The sequence below is a fragment of the Saccoglossus kowalevskii genome, chromosome 18, assembly GCF_978046115.1.
Source record: "Saccoglossus kowalevskii chromosome 18, keSacKowa6.1, whole genome shotgun sequence".
NCBI classification, from domain to species: Eukaryota; Metazoa; Hemichordata; class Enteropneusta; family Harrimaniidae; genus Saccoglossus; species Saccoglossus kowalevskii.
Genome location: NC_140658.1, coordinates 30,516,812 through 30,533,301, shown reverse-complemented (window position 1 = coordinate 30,533,301; position 16,490 = coordinate 30,516,812). Strand labels below are relative to the sequence as shown.

General features: G+C 37.3%; 1 pseudogene; it reads right to left on the bottom strand.

Moving 5' to 3' along the window:
- Positions 1-1,244: 1,244 nt before the first annotated feature.
- LOC144360000 (short transient receptor potential channel 4-like) overlaps positions 1,245-16,490 on the bottom strand; it is a 41,913-nt pseudogene continuing 26,667 nt past the window's right edge.

The following is a 16,490-nucleotide window of genomic DNA, read 5'->3' as shown; positions in this document are numbered from 1 at the left end:
GAAATGGTAAATCAGTGAAATTTAAACCCAGTGAATATTAGTCATTTTACAGTATTTGAATGGTTTTAATTATGCTAAACACAGTATTCCTTATTTGTAAATTCAAGCTTCAAATACCCTTAGCATATGGGTGTTGTTACTAAGATTCTTTAATTTGACATGCTGTCACTTATAGCTTTATCATGACAACAATTAATCTGTAATACATTATGAATAGCAAGTAAAGAGAAACTTAACTTGTTTTCACGTTACACCCCGAATGAAATAACCCAACTCGTCATTTTAAAGAGAAAGTTAGTCACAATAAAATAATTTTAAGGTTGTTATGAGGATACTGCAAAGTATGCACGAAGACAGTTCAGCGGGAGTATCCACCTACGCACAGTGGAGGTCGATGCGATCGTGTACTGTCTGAATGCATATTGCATAGTATCCTCGTAATAACCTTATTATTATACATCTTTTCCTCCCAGGAACACATCATGGGAATGTTGAAATCCAAAACGTTAACGTTTAGAACAAATTTAGCGAACTTCTTTGTATGGGGTCCGGTCAAATCCTGGGGCAGTCCTGTTTGTTTTTTATTATTAGAGGACGCTTAGACGCGTAATCATTCCATATTTGGAATTCGCGTTTCCTAACATTTTCCTAATATCGTGGGATGAAAACACCCAGTGCAATACCGCAAAATTACGGCATGATGTAACTTTATGGCGTTACGATGACAGATGTATAATAATACATAATTCAAACATGAGTTGGGGATACACGACACCAATTCGTCTCTTCTGACTTTCAGTGAGCCAACAAAAGAGATAGCTTGGCAAGCTTCCAGACAATTCTGCGTCAAAGGTGTGATTGCCGCGTCATAACGATACTTCACTATTTGTTTTGTGTTTTCATTATGGAAATTATTGTTTTACGTTATCACTGTTATAGAACGAAATCGTCTTAATTCTATCTCCCATTATAATTATATAGAGGCGAACATGTGCTATAAATTTCATAAAATTGCCATATACAATGCAACTGCCGTAACAATAATAAGCTACATTTGTCTACAGTATCTATTAGTAAACGTGATTATTCGAATAAAATATTAAACTGCAAAACAAGACACTGTTCGTTGATGTTTACTTAGTATTTCAAATCGAACGTCTTTATAAATAACATTAACTTTCCTTAGGTTACTCCATCTCATAACTGCCATTCAGCCTCACTGACCCTGGCTAACACCAGAGATTTTATTTGAAACTCATGATGGTTAGTTCGTCCTCTTCATCATCAATAAATGTAAAATAGTCGTCGTATTGGGCGCTGTTACAGCGGTTGATGAATAACTCTGGACTTATTGGTAAATTACTACTATCATCTACCAGCTTAGTGCCTATCAATTTTAGTATTTCCTTCTCCAAATTATATTGTCGTTTTTTCTTCACCTCATCTTGGGAAGTCGCATGATTGGATTCTTTTATTGTATCGGATATATCGTCCAATGATTCAAAAACATCATGTCTGAAATTAGACACGTCTTGCCTCAACTGTATCAGTAAGTTTCCCTGTCCGCCCCCACTGTCACTATCCCTTGACCGCAGGGTATTCTCCTCAAACAAATATCGTTCAACAAGTTGTTTGACTATACACTGAAATAAAAAAAAATACACGAACACAAAATACGTATGATTGTAACTTGGGTTATTAATAACAATGACAATCTTAACAATATTGAAGTTGATCAATTGAACTATTTAATTATGAAACTCACAATGACCTCGCCAATGAGTGTTTTATTATAGAACTCAGCTCCACTAATGCTAACACGTACCTTGTATTTCTTATCCAAATTGCGCTGTTTCTGTCAAATTAATATTGAAACAAATCCAAAATTATAATTCATTGAAATTAAGTAGAATACACTAATTTATTTACAGAAAGTTTGGTGTGAGAGGTGTGAACGGTGTTTACATTGGGTGCGCCCGCTATCGTCAGATGGCCATTGTTCAACTTACCAATCGTTTTGCCCGACGTTCTTCACTTCCATCGCAGTCCGTCATATTAAGAAAAGGTATAACGCAACGCATTGTGGGTTACAGGTTGAACGGGGCCGACAATGCCGACTCCTCTTCGTAATAATTCATCCACAAATTGGTGCGTGAATACTTCCACTGAATGTCGATGTTTTCCTGATCACAATAACAAGAACAATGACATATTTGTCGATTATTAATTAAGTAATTATTACCTTATATCCTGATCCATCTAGATTTTATTTATTCTTATGACATAAGTATTGTAATGAGAATCGTGATAATTGTTCATTGTTGTAATCAATCAAAGTAATTTTCCTGTAATTACGAATGTATTTTTCCAACTCGAATTCAACATTCTATAATTGGATATGTTTTCACATAAAATCGTCCAGAATCCAAAGCCATTTATGATGCTTACAGAGGTCAGTGAGAGATTTTCTATGGATCATACAAAGTAGGAATGCAACTTTTATCAACTAATTATGAGTTAAAAACTTCAAGTAGACACAACTATATATATTTACTGTTGCTACTAAGTCGCATTGTAGACAAAGCTTAGTTTAAAGCCCTTTCAGTTGTGAGTAACCAAACATCAAATTTGAAATCTACGTCATTTGTATGTTAATCTAATGCTGACATATTGCGCCGTTTATTTCTTGTCTTCCCCACATTAAATCTCTTGTGTATTGTTTGAATTCTGCTTCGACAAAGACAATTGATCTAGAAAGTATGTAGTGATAGATGTTGCGTGTTCGCTCACGAGTAAAATAGTCCTCCTGTCAATTTGCAAGTGAGAGGCATAATTGCTATACAAAAAAACAACTCAATGTATCTAAGATTAATGGATTATACTTCACGCCAAATATTGTGTAATACAGTCCAACTTCGATCGTCAAACCGAGATCCTGAGTGCGAGTCAGTGATTTGATTACACCCTAATGCTGAAAGACATGTTTTACACGTGACAGTTTCTGCACCTGTATGATTGTGTGTATGGTGGGAGGGTGAAAAGGAACTACACCTCCCCCCCCCTTGTTCACCTTTAAAAGTTATGTGCCGGCCAAACAAGCAGTCGAAATGACTTGTCTGCCTATATGTCGAATCAACAGGAAAATTCATTATTTTAATATGCTGAGAACTCAAGCACAATCGAATCAACGGAACTGTTCGGAGATGTACGGCTATTGTCAATTGCAAGGCAGATATCTTACGAATATTGTAGATAATACACATAATACAACTTAAAGAGTAATATAATTAATACACGGTTCATGTATATTGCGATCTTTAATGGCGGAAGGCGTACTGTTATAACGTTCATATTGTTCAGATATGTGGTCCCTTGTCAATAAAACAGGATTATTTTCAGATATTGTATAAAAGTGTATTAGTTGTGAATTTGAACACTTCTTCTTGTCTTTTCTAAAATTAAAGAAATAGCACTAAGCGAAATAGTGGCACGAGGGTGATTGCGAAATTGAGTTATCGCCACTAAACTTATACCATTTATCTTCCTCACATAAACTATCCTCTTGGTGGTTGTTTTATTTCGAACACACTGAAATTTATACTCTATTAGCCTAATATGTTGATAACATTTGACAGGAAGCACATTAGTTTCTGCTTGTTATTCATTTTTATTGTTCGAAGAAGGCTTTCAGAAAATATTCCAATATTACAACTAAGAACAGAACAGCGTGACATGTACGTGTTGTAGGAACGCTTGTCTTGTACACAGACTACACATGCATTTGTTTGATGTGTCTGCACCAACTGTTGTTGGCGCCTTCCACAAGCTCGTGAGAGGCACGCAAAATTATAAAACGATGCCACGTAGTTGTACAAGGCAGACAGTAAAACAAAACCAGGACAGTTTTGATAACCTGTGTATATGATGCATTTCCATACTGACAGAGGACATGCAATAAACACCCCGTTCTGTTTTTCGTTGAATAATCATTATGTATGTTTACCTCAATTCGTGTGTATGTACTGCTCATCATTGCTATTAATATATTCATCAACACAATTATAGCAGTCACGTGATAGATGCCGAATAGGAAGTAACCTACAAACTCCGTGATCCAGTGATTGGATATTTCAATATCAACGCTTCTTACGTCAGTCATTCCAAATAAGGTCCAGAATAGTGTGGTTAGTGGCGTATAAAAACTGAAATAAAAAATATACATAAAGTATGTCCTGAAGGATATTTTAGCAATGAACGTTATTACCAAATGGCCGAGATATCGTTGAGAGCCACGTGACTTGCCTTTGCACCCACCCTCCTCGCCAAATGGTATTTTATTTGACAGTGGACGCGGTGGCTGAAGAGAATGGAATCATATTTAGTGACAAGTCTCGTGGCACTCCCACTCTCAACGAGATCTCGGCGGCCACTTGTCGGTGAATTGTGAGGTTATGGCACAGAACCTAGACTGGCAAAGTCGGAACTTCTTTTTTGTTTTACAAAAAGAAATAATTAATTATTTTAAGTTCGTTTAGCGTGATCACGAAAACTAACGTGACCGCGAATAATTTCGTTTGCGGTCACGTTAGTTTTCGCGATCACGCTAAAAAAGTTAAATTGACAATTGATTATATTTGTTTTGTTTTGTAAAAAAAAAGTCCCGACTTTGCCAGTCTACACAGAACCAATTGACATCGCTCTGACATCTGCGTATGTATGGTTATTTATTTCTTCTTAACAAAAATGATTTCTACGAGTGATGCGCTGTATCCTGAGACCATATGTTAACGTTCCAAGCGTGTTAAAATACAGCATGGATATATAGCGGCACGTTTGGATATCGTTTGGGTATGTTTCTTTCCCCTTTGCATCATTGAACAATTCAGTAACGCCTCTATTCAGTCGGGCTATTGTGCCCTGTTGGGAATTATCTCTCTACAAATAATAAATAACATTTAGTCGTTCTATCAGTCCCCTATTTCGTGTCTATACTCACTTTTTATATGGTATTTCAAAGCGATGAACCCCATGTAATACACAGTCATTGAGAAGGTCATTGGTATATAAATGATACAATTCGGAGAAGCCGACGGAAAACGCCACCAATATAAAGATAAATATCGCCATAAACTTCAGGATATCACCCACCATTTGTCCAAACGAAATCTGCATTGGACCGATCTTTAAATGAATAACAGTCATGCGTAGTAGCTTCAGAAAACTGAACACCTTCGCGATGGCAAGAAAACACTCCGCCAGGATTATGGGATGAGTAGCTGACAATGTAACGATAGAAAACCCGTCTTCGCCAACACCGTTTCCCTGGCAACGACTGGGGATTTCTGTCATCGATTTGCTGATTGACTTTCCGACTTTCTTCTAACTGTATTCGAATACCATCTCTTATTTCGGACTGGATAACTGGCCTTCACAATCACCGCCGTTCAACTTTTCTTTTGATTTCTACCATAATTTTCATGTTGGTCATGTTCAGTGTGTTGTCAATTGCCGTCATGTTTGACGCCTTATCGATCATTGATGACGTATTACATGACAATAGTGCTTGCCCTTTGTCCTGGTTTTGACAACAAAAAGTACCAATAATGTTACAAAAATAATCACCATGGACACGCTGATATTCTTTCCACGGGAATTTCTCATAAAAATTGACAAATAACAACGACTTCAGTGAAATTCGCCACAATGTTGGAGTACGTTTGAGCTGAACCCACAATAGGCGGATATATTCTGCAGTTTATACATTACCCCTGTGTGCGTATTTCTCTCGTTATATCATAAACATAATTGTTCTTGTGGACCATTGTTGTAACAAAATAATGTATTGTAACTGAACGATTAGCTGGTCGTATGATTATATATTATAGTGCGCATGTGTTGCGGTTAGTCGTAAACGTAAAGGCAGTCTTGGGCCACCACTGCACCACGATTTGTGATTTATTATTATTTATTCAAGCTGGCATCGTTATCATACCTTACCCCCTTTCCTTGACCCTAATCTACGCAAACCATTATAAATTTAGAAAAGTTATTTGCACTTCCTTGATTGTAATTCAATTAAAACGAATCCTATGTAGAGTTTCAATTTAATTGAATTCAATTAAACTTCAATTGAATTGCGTTTAATTGATCACAGAACAAATCGCGAATCGTAATTTTTGGTTTGATGGTAGTCTGGTTCTACACAACAGTACATGTTATAGTCTCTCACGTGACATTGTTATTCAATCTATGTACAGAGAAAACAATGAAATATGGTATCAGAAGTGTTTATATGTGCCATCGACTGAAGGAACATTTATATGTGGGTGAAAAAACCAACCGATGTTAGAAATAAATGTTAAAGCGACCGATCGATTCTGCATAGAACGCATCAAACAAGAAGATAGTTAGTAAATTAACTTTGTGCAACGTAATACGAAAGCTCCGTGGAAAATTATTACCGCAATCAGTGTACAGCAGCCGATGAAGGGGGTGAAGAGTGTGAACCAATGTGAAAGCTAAACCAAAGAAACGGTGAGTGGTGTTAATCCGTCATCAGTTGAAATGACTGGTCACTGCACATTCAGTATTAAACTATTATAACAACAAGTAACCTGTAGAATACTGTATAGGTAATATTTTTATATTGATTTTTGTTGCATTTGTAGCAAATAGTTACCAAACAATGAGAAATCTATAGGATTTGATATACCTCTCAGCTGGCTTCACATGCATAGTTCAAGACTGCCTAACCGGTGCTTATACAAGGATTTAGTTACAGCACCTAGACGGTCTATGGTTACAGCTTCATGTTCAGAGTAATCGCAAAATTGATATTACAATAGAAAATCATGAAAGACTGGCAGTCCATGCAATTAATAGCAAGTGAAATTCCTGGGATTGCAACATGTATTTTAAAGTCACTGATGTAGGCAATGAATGATAACTTCAAGTTGGCATGATGACGAGGTAGTTTATTTAATCAGTGCTGAACTAGAGGCTGAAATTCTGTGCGTTGTCATATAATTTGTTTATTTCAATTTTTTCTGAAGTCAAATAGAATGCACTGATGAAACCGTGAGTGAAAGGATGTTTTGGGGGTATAGTTTACATTGTGTATGGAGTAGTAGGGTCGGGTGTCACATAATTTGTTCATTTCCAACTCTTATGAAGTCACATAGAATTTCACTTAATTTATTTTCGCTGAAACGTTTTCAAGCATTACATGTAAATCCGATTTTCCCTGTGCTGTGTCTCAATAGAGTATGAGGTAAATGGCATTTTCACTGGAATTTATTTCAGGGGAAAAACGTTTTCAGTAAAAATGAAGTACCGTATACCACATTATTACATATGTACTGCAGTTTATTTTGATTCGTCTATGAAATCGGTATTTCCACACCCCATATGCAAACAAAGTAGTCCATTCAAGAGTAGCGTTTTCGAAACATAGCAGAAATAAACAATATTTAGAAGTGCGATATTTTACCCTTGGGGTTACATGAATATACTTGCCGAGTGAAATGAAAATTGAAGAACAGTAATGGTACCTTTAGGAAGTCACTTATTTAGACTAAAACTAATTTGCATGTCACCCATGCAATAATGTTTTTGACATTTTCACGGTCAATATGCTAATGAACATGGTATTGGCGATCCGCTCCACTAGGAATGCCCCTCAAATCATTTGTGTGTTTGTGATTTCCAGTGTTTTCGTGTACTAGTTCTTCTGTGATTTTTGTGGCTTGGCCGATTTCGCTCAAACATGGCAGGTAGGTCACTTCTTCACTCTAGTTATTAGGAAAAATCTGCAAAAAAAATGTTGGTCCATCGTTGCCATAGCAACAGTAAAAAATGATTTTTAGATATCTCCTACAAATTTAGGATACAACACCTCAGACATAGCTCATTGTACTCGGCTTGAGTGTGGGCACAATGATACTATTTGAAATTTTGATATCTTTTTTCATTAATGAGAAAGTTGAACCCAAATTTAGAGTAACTGTTCGCCGGGCGCCAGGTATGGCTTTTAACTAACTCTTCTGTGATTTGTTTTGGCTTTGCTGATGTTGTTCATACTTGACAGGTAGGTCGTACCATCACTAATTGGAAAAACAATCCTGACCCACCGCTACCATGGCAACAGCCAAAATCGATTTTTTTTAATACTTTCGTCCCAAATTTATTACCTCTTACCAGTCTTGTAATAGCAGTGTTCAAATGATCATGCCTTTTATTTTGGCTACGTTGCGCACTGGTAAGATATCACCGGCGCCAACATTGTTACACTGTATCAATATGGATTTCAGGGGGAAATTATACGCATATCATAGAGTAGTTTCATGGTGGCATTGGACAGATCTCTACTAGAGCAATACAATGCACCTTATTTGATGAAAATCAGGGTAACCGTTCTCGAGATAAGGTACTTTGTAGCTTCACTGGGAAATTAGCATCTCTTAATTTTAGACAACGGATGACACAACAAAGCACTACTGAATAGTGAAGACAACGGCACCATTTTGGATGAATAAGCACTAATTATTTAATTGGAGCTGAACTTAAACTGCCATATCTTTCCCCCTTTTGTATTGAATTTTCACAAAATTTTCAACAAATGAGCTTTATATCAATATTTATCTAATATCATTAGAAGGCAACATATAGACCATCTGTTACCATGAAAACAGGCCATATTCAAATTTCATTTTAAATCATCTGTCAGTGTCAATAAAGATAAACAAGTTTTACTTTCGTTTATGTTGCCTTTCGTTTTTATTCCTATACAATTGCATTGAAAACGCCCTCATCGACCGGCTATGCGTTCTACCAAGCTTTGCTTATTTTTACGCTATAATAATACTTATGAAACAAAAAGCATTGACACGAATAAACAAATCTAAGATATAACATTATAGCATAATATACAGCTTATTTTTTGGCAACTTAGAAAAAGTATGCATGGAAAACATAACTGGGAGCTGCCCGGAAAATTTGAAATCTCTGTGCCTGATTGATTCATTTTCATGACAAAATAACCAATGAATCATCTCAATTCTACAGCTGTGAATGCTCTAACATGTACAATTCGTTTTAATTTGCATTTACGCTGCATTTTCGATATGTTAAATACAAAATAAACGTATTTTGTCGTATATTAAAGTGAAGGAGTGAAACATTCTCTTCACACATGAAAATGGAGTCCATGTAAACAAAGTACCGGGTTGGAGGTACCACTTTTAAAATGGGCTTGTCGCACTCTTTAAATTGATGTCACACTCACAAAGCCTAGATTTTTGTCTATTAAAATATTTTTTTTCAAATTATGAGTGATAATTATGCCAGAAAGTTGTAAGTCAATACGAAAATTGCCGTTAAACTTTTGTTTTTATTGCTGTTTCGCCAATTTTCGGCCGATTCTCACCTGTCACCTCTCATTCTATAGCTGTCATTCCCTCCTTGATTTCTGTGGCATTTTCACCGCGGGAAAAGGCAGTAAACTTCTCTGGATTTAGAACTCCGGGTCAAATTTGGAGGTCACGCGCGTTCACGGCGCTTGCCAGGATTTTCAAATGTTTCAATTTTTATTCTCCCGGGTTGTCGAAACGGCTACTCGCAATGGGTTGCATTTTTTAGAAAATGACCATAAGATATAGAGCTACAATTTATGGTAATTTTTTTTTTTTTTTTTTTTTGCTTTTAGTTTTGCTCACGTATTTTGTAGTTTTTGAAAGGGTAGCTGCCCACACCCACTTCTTCCGATGTCATAAACCAAGTTACTGAAATCCCTAATATTAGCATGGAATACTACGATTGAGAGAACTTGATGTATGTTGAATGAGCTTTATCATAGACCAGGTGCAGCCAACGAGCAATAAATTGAAATAGTCAAATCTCTGGGACAAAATTTATTTTATGGGCCTTTTGAAGTATTCTAATTAATATAAAGGAAAGAGGGGAAATTAAAAGCTGTTCATAAGCTACCCTCCACCTGAAAAAAATGTCCTTGCCCTCCTGCTGACCAAATTCATCTTTCCCCTGCCCTCATTAACACTTTTTTACCTACTCCCCTACCGCCAACTTGCCTTTTTTGCCCATATTTAGCAGATGTTATTTTCCCCAATGCGTTTTGTTTAATATACCCTGCCCTAAAGGCTGTGTTGCCCACCCTGCGATATTTTTTTTTATGTAAGTACCCTACCCACTAAGAAAAGATTCCCTGTCCTTGCATTTGTTTAAGAAATCTGCCCTGCCCACTGGGGGGGGGTACTGATATTTCCCGCCCCCTACAAAAAATAGAAAAAATCCCCTGCCCTCAACAAAAATCCCTTGGAACAGCTTTTCCGATGAACAGCTCCATTGGCTGCACCTGATAGACCATCAACATCAAAGTACCAGGAGGTTTCTGCTGGCGACGTTGCGGCGTTACCCAGTTCCAAATATAGATTACCAACGCCAAATGAGCGACATTTTTACCGGAAATCAAGATCCATTCAATCCACGGCTAACAGGCAACATCACAAGCGAAGTTGTAGCGTGCAGCTCATCAACGACCGCTGTCGACGAAAGTCATTCCGTCAGTGGAGTACCGCAGTTTTGACGGCATGTTTGCCAATGCACAATTATGTGGAGGAACTTTTAACTTAATTTAAACTACGTATGACTGATTCGAAACATTCCATCGAGATCGGACGGTGCCCTATCGTGCCAACCCTTCACCATTTTATTCAAACGAACCACGTAGTGTGCTGTTACATTCTCATTCAAACCCTGGGATTCAACCATTAGGGGCGTTTTAATAAAAAAAAACAAAAAAAACATCGCAAATCATGCAAATTTAGCATTTTTAAACAAGTATACTAAAAAAGAAATACTCAGCGTTGCAAAAGAAGGATAGATATTACTTTTCAGTATACACATCTCTGTTTATACAATCCTTCACATATTCTACTCCCAATTATTCCTGCGTAAAATGGAATAGCCTCTTTCCGTGTTGACATTCTGAGTAAACTCACGTTACAATTGGCTGTTACATACTCTTTCGCCGGTCTGGAAAATGTGTTTAATTAGCTCTCATTCAAGCGACAATGCATATTTCCCAGTGGGACTGAACCTAGTTTGAATCTGCCATTAAAAAATAGGGGTGTTTTCAGCAAAAAACGAATAACCCTTGAGTGCACACAATACACTGAATTTCAGAACAAATCTTGCATTATTTACAGCAGCAGAATACCACAGAAATATCAGACGAAACATGAAAACACTATATATTGTATTTTGGCCTGAACCCTCTCTATTGCAATTCCAGGAATTACCCCCATATGTGCAACCATTTTCCGTCTTGGTATCACCCAACCCTGGAAACAAATTCTTAATACCGCGCTGAAGCGCTTTGGTAAAAACGAGGCTCTCACCCTGCAAGCAGATTAGGTCTAAGTACAACCCTCTCACAAAATAAACAACCAATAGTACTTGTCTCATCGAAACACATCATTAAAAAGCTCAACGCACAATGTGTTCATAATCGGTTCGTAACTCTATGCGTGTATCCCATACAATGGATTGTAGGAAACATCAGAGAAACGTAATAACTTTAGTAAAAAATGGGGGTTTTGAGCATATTACGTCACCCCTAGATACCCACAAAGCAATGAAAAGCCAAGACATGCAATCTCACGACAAAAGCAAAATTTCGGTTACAATCAAACACTCAAGTGCAAAGACTCGTGATTAAGAGAACATGAACATACCAAAAGTAAATACAACCTTACAAAACCTGGAAGAACGCTAAGGTCAAGCAATTTACTATCAAATCATATTGAGTCTCAACGAAAGATGAGCGGACATTCTATAGAAATCAGAAACATCTGAGACCAAATTTAGAAGCTGGCAATGTTACAGAAACTGTAATTCAGTCTACATCAGGTGATTAAGCATAGTTTCCACGATCACTTATTGAAATGCATGTGGAATATATAAATAGCAATGAGAAAGCAGAATGTGATAACACAGTAATGACTACATATACGAGTGTGCAATGTGCTTGCTGTGGTTAGTTGTCATGGCAGCATGGTTTGAAGTGTGTATGATGAAACAGTTGTAAGTTGTTATAGAGACACGGACATAGGGTTGTTATTTAATCAGTGTTCAGAAAAATATTTTTAACAAATCATAAACATTTCATAAAATTAATTGTAAAGCAACACATTTACACATTACCTGATAAGCAGCACTAAAGCGAAGTATAATCCATCCCCAGTATAAGGCCAGCGTCAATATGTCAAACATAGCTGAATTTGTAAGGTGTTTGTGATAACTTCTCATGGCGCCCTGTATTCCGCTCCAAGTCCATGCTGAAAAAAACAAAAATGTATATATGTTTGCTGACTACTTATTTGTGACAACATATTTTTCCTCGTACTATGTATGACACTGCGATTATTGAAGTCTGATAACACCTTCGGACGAAACCAAATGTATGTACCTCTAGATCAGCCCTAACCCCTCTGATGTAGCCTTTGTAATCATTGGTGAAAGCTCCCCCTTGTGTATATATGTCTAGTTTATTAACGTTCATTGTTTAACGCGGCTACACTAAACAACTTAAAATATTTTCCGTTCACTGCGAGATCTTGCATAACGCGTGAAAGAAGCGGATGGAATGTCTGTCGCAAAAAGACATTGATAGGTTACAGTGGAAATTGGGGATTTATAGAGTTTGAATGACACTAGGTATCAGGGTATTACTTTTACAGGGGTTGTTATTTAACAGTACACTGGATTATAATTTATCACGAAACAAAAACAAAACAATGAAACAATAACCGTGCAAGTTTTAGTTCAAGTACTTTTTAATCAAAGTGTATTCCATTATTCTGTAAAACAAAACGTACATTGTATTGTGCTGAAAAATGTATTATTAAAAAATTCGAACGTTGTCTTATACACAATTATTGTTACAGAGTCCTAGAGGGTCACATGACGGTGTCACGTGTACAATACATCGAGACGTTCGATACATGTTGAATTACATTTAGGATTTCGATTATTGCTCAAGTAAAAAAAAAGTTCTTTCCTTAGCAAAATATACAGTCAGATTCAATGAAATAACGAAATAAATTGTGCATATACTTCTAATTAAAAATAATTGCCGGTAATTCAACGCGCATTCACATTAGCGCAGGTCGTAATTTCAGCAAACATATTTTTATAATATAACATACAAATACGCGCTAGTGATGATGATGGGGATGGGGGTGATATAGTTTTGTGTATTTACAATAAAATTCGCACCTGTTATCCAGAGGATGATGACATAGTCACCGTATATTGTAACTGGAACGATGACACGTTTGACACATTGGTCCGAAGCATCTGTGTATTCATCCACCACGTTGAACTTGAATATATGCAAAGCCAAAATTAGGAGAAACACAACGAGCAACATCACGTGCATAATAAATCTGACATACGGAATCGTCAATAATTTACCCGGCATTCTTTGCGGTGCAAAAGTGTAACACAGCGAGATTATTGGAAAGGACGCCATCATAAGCCCAGAGTAGAAATACTTCCCGAATGTGCCCTTGGTTCTCCATCCAGGTAAATGTTGGTACCACTGTTCCACTAGAAGTTGTTGGCAGTTGGGGTGTGCAACGAACTGTGGAAATTAGAACATTCATTGTGGAAATCAATATTAATTAACGTACTAATTAGTTTCGAATAATCAAAATTTAAATATAAATGAGGTTATGATTATTTGGTCTCAATAACAACACCGTAATCTTTAAGCATAACCATAGACTATATATTTGTATCAGAAGTTTTCAGAGAATTATACAATAACGAAGTACAATACAGGCATTACTTTTATCCAATCAGTAAAGTGCTCCGAAATGCGTAGGTCAAAAAACAACTATATAAGTTGTTTCTGCAAGGCAAAAACAGCTATAATTGTTGTTTAAAGTGCATTTTTTGTGTCAGTAATTTGTCATTTTTTTTGTTTTGCTTGTCCATGTTTTATCAATTATCAGAATAAAATGAACTTCTTTATATTTTCATGATATCTACAGTTAAAACTGTAAGACAATCTATATTTATCTATCTGTTATGTTTGTGCCTCCTGGCACATAAGACCATAACGCTTGTCCAGTTTTCATTCTGTCTGTCTTGTGCACTTCCCCTGACCTCATTCTAAGTTTTCCATCCACCCAACTTTCTCTGCTTTTCCACTGTTCTCTTCCGTGTTGTGTTAGGCCTGCCCACCTTCCTTTTTTCCATCTGGATGCCATGTCAAAGCAATCATACAATGGCGATTACTCATGGCTTTCTCGTAACATGTCCTATTTATTTCCATCTTCTTTGTCCGACCTCTTGACTTATCCTTGGTGTATTCATGTGATTGTGAAGTTCATCTATTGAGATGATGTTTGGCCAGAATATTTGCAGTGCTTTATTGGCCCCACCAGGACGAAGTTCGGAACTTGAAGGGGGCTTGTAGTTTCGTCTTCGCCAGTCAGTCAGTCAGTCAGTCAGTCCGTCCGGAGTGATTTCTCAGAGATGACTGGACAGATTTTTTTGAAACTTGGTAAAAAGACATAGTGGTCAACCATACATGGGCACGTCAATTTATTTTCCGATTCGATCAAATATGACCGACTGGCGGTCATTTTTAATGCCACAATTCAGTCAAATTTGGTCTATCGTCATTTCTCGGAGATAGCTTGACCGATTCTGTCGAGACTTGTTACAAAGACAAAGGTCACCCATACAGATGCACTTTGTTTTCCTTTTTTGACTGGCAACCATTTTGATTGTTAATCATGGCTTTTGTTTGTCCATTGATATTTCTCAGAGATGCCTTGACTGATTTTTAATGATATTAGGTACAAAGACATAGTGAGGTATACATATTCACATGGATTTATTTCCTGATTTGATCAAATATGGCTGCCTGGCGGCCATTTTGAATGTCAATATCTAGTAAAATCTAGTTTTTTGGGTGTGCCCATCATCATTTCTCGGAGATGCCTGAGCGGACCGATTTTGCTCAGACTTGGTTCAAAGACGGAATGAGACCCCTGGTACAGATGCAATTTGATTTATATTTTCACCACCTTCCTTGCTTACAATTGCACCCAAATATGTAAATTCATGCACATCTTCTATGTCAATCTCTTCTAGGTCAACAGCATCATCTTTCTTTGTGCTTATTTTGATGATCTTTGTCTTCTTATTGTTGACCGGCAAAAAAATATTGGCAAATCATTTGTTGACTTACCTTGTAGGTAATTAAAAACATTGCATTTTGCTGGAGAAACGTTTTACAATGAATGTGCAAACTGGATGCTTTTCATGGGGTGCTTAAAACAACCTGTATATAAGTTGCTTGGTGGCTAAAATAACATGTTATGTATTGAACAGTCAACTGTGTATTCTCGGGAGCGGACATCCGGGCATTTTCACCGCCTGGCAACCACCCCGGGTGAAAACAAAGGCAGAAAAATCTCAGAAAGCGATACTTTGGGATAGTTGTTCAGACCCCTAGGAATAATGTAAAATAAAAAGATTACCCCTACATGTGCAACATAACTTTGGTTGTACAGGATTACTAGTAGTTGAGTTTGTTCCGTTGTCTCGACCCTAGCTGTTTTCACCCAGGTGCAGTCAACTTGGTTGTACAGGATTACTAGTAGTTGAGTTTGTTCCGTTGTCTCGACCCTAGCTGTTTTCACCCAGGTGCAGTCAACTTGGATGTACAGGATTACTAGTAGTTGAGTTTGTTCCGTTGTCTCGACCCTAGCTGTTTTCACCCAGGTGAAGTCAACTTGGTTGTACAGGATTACTAGTAGTTGAGTTTGTTCCGTTGTCTCGACCCTAGCTGTTTTCACCCAGGTGAAGTCAACTTGGTTGTACAGGATTACTAGTAGTTGAGTTTGTTCCGTTGTCTCGACTCTAGCTGTTTCCACCCAGGTGAAGTCAACTTGGTTGTACAGGATTACTAGTAGTTGAGTTTGTGCCGTTGTCTCGATCCTAGCTGTTTTCACCCAGGTGCAGTCAACTTGGTTGTACAGGATTACTAGTAGTTGAGTTTGTTCCGTTGTCTCGACCCTAGCTGTTTTCACCCAGGTGAAGTCAACTTGGTTGTACAGGATTACTAGTAGTTGAGTTTGTTCCGTTGTCTCGACCCTAGCTGTTTTCACCCAGGTGAAGTCAACTTGGTTGTACAGGATTACTAGTAGTTGAGTTTGTTCCGTTGTCTCGACCCTAGCTGTTTTCACCCAGGTGAAGTCAACTTGGTTGTACAGGATTACTAGTAATTGAGTTTGTGCCGTTGTGTCGACCCTATCTGATTTCACCCAGGTGAAGTCAAGTTGGTTGTACAGGATTACTAGTAGTTGAGTTTGTTCCGTTGTCTCGACCCTAGCTGTTTTCACCCAGGTGAAGTCAACTTGGTTGTACAGGATTACTAGTAGTTGAGTTTGTGCCGT